The following is a 6000-nucleotide window of genomic DNA, read 5'->3' as shown; positions in this document are numbered from 1 at the left end:
AAAGCATCTTGCATAGGACAAATTGCAAAAAAAAAAAAAAATGGTTGATTGAGGGGGAACTCTAAATTCTTCCATTCGGCTATCAGTCAAAGGCGAAATAAGGGCCATATAGGTCGTATGGTTCTGAACGACGGAGGATATTGGATGGTGCAGAAGTAATACATAATGAAGCTGCTACATTTTTTCAGAATTTTCTTTCAGAATCTCCAGTGGTTAAACCTTGTGATCTCTCATAGTTAATTCAAAGGCAAATTTCAGATGTTGATAATAATTTCCTCTGCGCCAAACCGACGGAAGAAGAAGTTAAAAAAGCAGTGTTCTCTATTCCCAAATAAAGCAGTCCGGGATCAGATAGATTTGACTCTGATTTTTAAATATCTTGCTAAGGCATTATAAAAAAAAAAAAGATGTTTTGGATGTGACAAAGAATTTTTTTTTCTGGGCATTCCTCTGTCCAGGTTCTTTTCCTCTTCATTTATTGTCTTAATTTTGAAGGTGAACAATCCTTCTAGCTTTGATAAATTTCAGCCTATTAGTTTATGCTCTATGGCTTATAAAATTTTTTCCAAGTTTATTGTTTTTAGACTAACTGAGGTTGTTGATAACATGAATAAGGTGCTTTTATTCCTGGGCGTAGTATTTTTGAGAATATTACTCTTGCGCAGGAAATGATTCATTCTTTGTTCAAAAAAATAGTTGGCAACAATGTGATGGTAAAACTTGATATGGTTAAGGCTTATGATAGAGTGAACTGGAATTTTCTTCTAGAGGTTCTTAAGGCTTTTGGTTTCTCTAAGAGGTTTTGCAAGCTGATAAAAAAATGTGTGGAGTCCTCGTGGTTTTCCGTTATGATGAGCGGAACCTTTAAAGGATTTTTCTTATCTAGTAGAGGCTTGCGGGAAGGGGATCCACTTTCTCCTTATTTATTCATCATAATGGAGGAGGTTTTGACAATGTTGCTTAGGAAAAACTATGAGACTGATCATATTGGACAATTTAATCATGCGATTGGGGCCCCTTCGGTTTTGCATTTGTTATATGCGGATGATATTCTTATTTTTGCAAATGGTGGGAAGAGGTCCATTAGAAATTTGGTTTACGCTCTGGAGATGTATGAGAAGTGGTTGGGTCAAAAAATCAGTAAGACAAATTCAACATTATTCCTTTTGAAATACATCACTCTTGCACGAAAACGCGATTTATTGAGAATCATGAGTTTCATGGAAGGTAAATTTCTTGTTACATATTTGGGTGCGCCTTGGACTTTTAGAAAATTGAATTCTAAGACCTTGGAGCCTCTTTTGGAGAAGATTAGGAAAAAATGTCAGGGTGGAAATCTAAGTTGCTCTCGCAAGGTGGAAGATTGATTTTATTATACATGTATTGTCTAACTTGCCTATACATTTAATATTTGTTATTAATGTTTCGCAAGTCACATATTCTCACATCAACTCTCTTCGTTCTAATTTTTTTATGGGGGAAAATGGAAGGTAAAAGGAAGATTCATTGGCGCTCTCCTACCTTAGAAAGGAGTATGGGCTTGAGAGATCTTAAAGAAGTTTAGAAATCTCTTTTCATGAAATTTGCCTTTAGATTACTCACTTCTAACAATCTATTGGAAAGTTTTTTTTAGGGCTAAATATTGCAAAAAAGATCATTTATTAATTAGGAAGGGGAGACCAAATGACTCTCGGTTCTATAGATCAATATTCTGGAAGTTATGGATAATGTTAAAAATTTGGTGAAAGGTGGGAACTCTTCTTTTTGGTTCAATAGGTGGCTAACATTAGGCCTGTTATCTGTGAGCACTGAGGATATTTCGAACAAGAAGCTATGTATTAAGGATTGCTGGTTGAATAACAACTGCAACTGTGATTTATTACTGGAATTGGTTGGTGCCAATAAAACAATGGAAATTTTGCATAATGTGCCAACTAGTAAAAGTGGGCAGGATATATTCATCTGGAAGCCTACCCCTGACGGTAATTTATCTACAAAAACTGTAATGCCCCAAAAATAATTATTATAGGAGGATGTAGTGGATCCTAAAAAAATAAAATAAAAATAAAAAAATAAAAAAATAATTAATTAAGTAATTAATTAATTTAATTTAATAATAATTAAAATAATAATTATTAATTAAATAATATAATATAATATAATATATTAATATAATATAATATAATATTATATATATATATATATATATATATATATATGTTAAACCTCCTACAGGAAGTAATTGAGCCCCCCTTTCTTTTCCATTTTCTTCTGCGCCAGGAGGCTTCTCCTGCGTGCACTCTCTCTCTCTCTCTCTCTCTCTCTCTCTCTCTCTCTCTCTCTCTCTCTCTCTCTCTCTCTCTCTCTCCCCTTCTCCTCATTTTCTCGACAGATACTCGCCAGATCAAAAATCAAAAAATACCGTTGAACTCCATTTTCCGCCGCCGTCATTTCTACCGGAGCAGATTGGTCGTAGGAGCGGTATAAGCATATCTCTTCGGGTAAGCTAAATTTCTACTTTTACCTCAATTTCTTGTAAATCTTAAGCCTAGTTGATGATTGGACACCACCACGAGAATCTAGGGATAATTCTCTACAAGTCTAGCAAAGCGGATTTCTCGTGGGATCGTCGTAAGCATAACCCCAAAATTAGGATAAAGGAGTTATTAAGGGGTTAATTATTATTTAATTAATGTAGATTTAGAAATGCTAGAATGTTGGGCATTCTGAGGTTCAATTTGGGTTATTGAATTTAAGGTTCGGGTAAGCACTGCGGGTGTAATTTCGGGACCCTGCAAGCATAATTTAGAAAATCAGGTAAGGGTGTTAAATATTAGTTTATATGTTAATTGGGAGTATATGGAGCGTAGGGAAGGTTATATGAGTATTATTTTAGGAAATGAGTGAATTAATTTGGGGAAAACGCGAATTGTAGGATTTGAGTTTCGGGCGTCAAGGGCGTAGGATCTGGGTTTTAACGAGACTCTTAGTAAGTCAGGTAAGGGGAATAAATTATAACCGTATTTTGATATTATTGATTGAATAAATATGTGAAAAATAATGTTATGGTATTTTTCCTAGTGAAATTAATATGTTATGAATATTAGATGAAAACTGTGTGGCATATGACGCATATTGAAAAATGTGAAATATAATGAAGAATAATTTCTAATAAAATAATGAAATGAGAATTATTAATATGTTAGTGGAAAATAAAGAAATGTGGTATTTATATGTGAATATAAATGATTTCTATGAAAATGAGATTGCATAAATTACTAATATGGGTATTTTGAGAAATGTTGAAATACGTGAAACACGACATATACTATTATGAGGTGATGAAATGTGCACAAAAAATGATGAGAACATTTTTAGTGAGATGAATTGAGATATACTGATATGAGATTAATGGTGTATATTGATATGAAAATATTGAAACTTGAAAATGAGAACGTGAATTCTGAAACGTATATACTAAAATGTGAAAATGGGAAATATGAATACTGCAATATGGAATTGAAATGTGACGATTGAATTGAGTACACTGACTGTGAATATTGGGAAAATGTGAACATTGCAAAGTGCGACTACTGCAATGGGATCATTGAAATATGATTGATGAAATCTCAATACCGCATAGTGATTGCAGGTATGTGGTAATGATAACCCTGATGGATGGTTATGGAAACCCTAATGATGGGTTGTGATATTGAGCACAGTACCATTACTAGTGGTGTTAGTGCAACCACATGGACTCGTGGAGCATGTGGCGTGACAGTCGACTAACCTGTTTAATAGAGTTGTTGTGCCCCTTGAGTCTGGATAAGAGTTATAGGCTCGCCAGTCGTACTACAAACACGAGATATGTGATATGATATTTTGATCTAACTAGGTCGGCAAACCGAAGTTAGATCCAGCCTTCGGGGGGAAGCATGGCGTGGAAAGACAGATCCTCAGGGTAGTCATGAGTTACAGAGGTGATGTTAGTACTGCATGATCGAGCAGTTCATGCGTATGCAACACCTGTCTTTTGTTGGAGGTGCAGATTGACAAGTAGCAGAGAACTAGGTCTAGGACATAGAGGACATACTGGCTGTTCTCTCATGTAAATACGAGCAGAGGGTGTTATTTTCTACATTTAAATTGACTGGGGAAGCAAAGAACTGGTGGAGGTCGGTGAGATTACTGGAGGAGCAGAGGCCTAACCCTATAGCAATGACGTGGAGTCTTTTCAGGGAGATTTTCTTCGAACGGTACTATCCCGTTATGGTCAGGAGTGCATAGGCATCAGAGTTTCTGTATTTGACATAGGGGTCTTTAACGGTGCAGCAGTATGCAGCGAGATTCATTGAGTTGTTCCGATTCGCCCTGTATCTGGTGCCACATGAGGAGAGGAAGGCCTGGAAGTTTGAGGAGGGCCTGAGGTAGAACCTATATGAGCAGGTGGTAGGCTTCCGAGCTTAGACCTTCTTAGAGATAGTAGATAGGGTTGTAGTGATTGAGAGCAGTCTACAGAAAGGCGCAGCAGCACAGAGCCAGAGGAAGAGGCCCATGCCTCTTGATTTTTAGGCAGGGTCCAGTCGAGGGTTGTGGAGGAGATATGAAAATAGTGGGGGACTACTGGGAGGAGGAGATTGAGCAGTACAAGGCAGAAAGATGCCCCCTCCTTGTCCCAGCTGTTTTAGAAGGCACTCGGGAGAGTGTCGAATGAGGGAGGTTATCTGTTATCAGTTCCACCAGCCTGGACATATTGCGAGAAACTGTCAGGCACCGCCAACTATAACAGCTGCTCCTCAACCATATAGAGGAGGCTATCAGGTACCTTGAGGCGGACAACAAAGGAATACTGCTCCGGCGCGAGTTTATGCACTACGTCGGGAGATGCTGAGACAGCAGGAGTTTTGGTGACAGGTACTGTTTCAATATTATCATTTAAAGCTACTACCTTGTTTGATTAAGGGGCGACTCATTCTTTTATCGTCCGGGAATATGTTAAGTTGTGTGGGTTTGAACCTCAGTAGTTAGATATTAGTCTGTTTGTTGCTATGCCGATTGGGGCTATAGGGATATGCAGGAAAGTACTCAGCGATTGTCCAGTGGGTATTTAGGAGAGGTCTTTGTTAGCTAATATGGTGGTTTTAGATATGCATGGATTTAAGACAATCTTGGGGATGGACTGGCTAGCTACCCACTATGCCAGTATTGACTGCCATAAGAGAGAGGTAGTGTTCAGGCCTCCAGAGGGACATGAGTACAGATTTATAGGATCATGTGTGCACACCCCACCTTAGTTACTATTTGCTATTCAGGTGCGTAGATTGTTATTAGAAGACTGTCAGAGATATTTAGATTGTGTGAAGGCAGTATTAGAAAGGGAGCTGATGGTAGAGGATATCTCGGGGGTGAGGGATTTTTCGAATGTATTTCCTGAGGAATTGCTGGGACTACCTCCTGATCGTGAGGTAGATTTTGTTATTTATCTGGTTCTGGAGACAATGCCGATTTCGAAGGTTTCGTATAGAATGACACCGATAGAGTTAAAAGAATTGAAAGAACAGTTGCAGGAATTGTTAGATAAGGGGTTTATTCGACCCAGTGTGTCGCCCTGGGGAGCACCAATTTTATTTATGAGGAAGAAGGATGGGTCGATGAGGTTGTGCATTGACTTTAGGGAAATAAATAAAGTAACTGTCAAGAATAAATGCATGCTCCTGCGTATCAATGATTTGTTTGACCAGTTATAGGGGACACATATCTTTTCGAAGATAGACTTACGCTCTAGGTACCATCAAGTGAAAGTTAGGGCGGAAGATGTTTTGAAGACGACATTTAGAACATGGTATGACCATTGTGAATTTTTGGTTATGCTATTTGGTTTAACAAATGCTCCTGCAGTGTTTATGGATTTGATGAACAAGGTCATTCACCAGTATTTGGATCATTTTGTGGTAGTATTTATTGATGATATACTGGGGTATTCAAGGAGCCCAACGGAGC

This window comes from Malania oleifera, chromosome 3, assembly GCF_029873635.1.
Source record: "Malania oleifera isolate guangnan ecotype guangnan chromosome 3, ASM2987363v1, whole genome shotgun sequence".
NCBI classification, from domain to species: Eukaryota; Viridiplantae; Streptophyta; class Magnoliopsida; order Santalales; family Ximeniaceae; genus Malania; species Malania oleifera.
Note: the sequence above shows the minus strand (reverse complement) of the source record.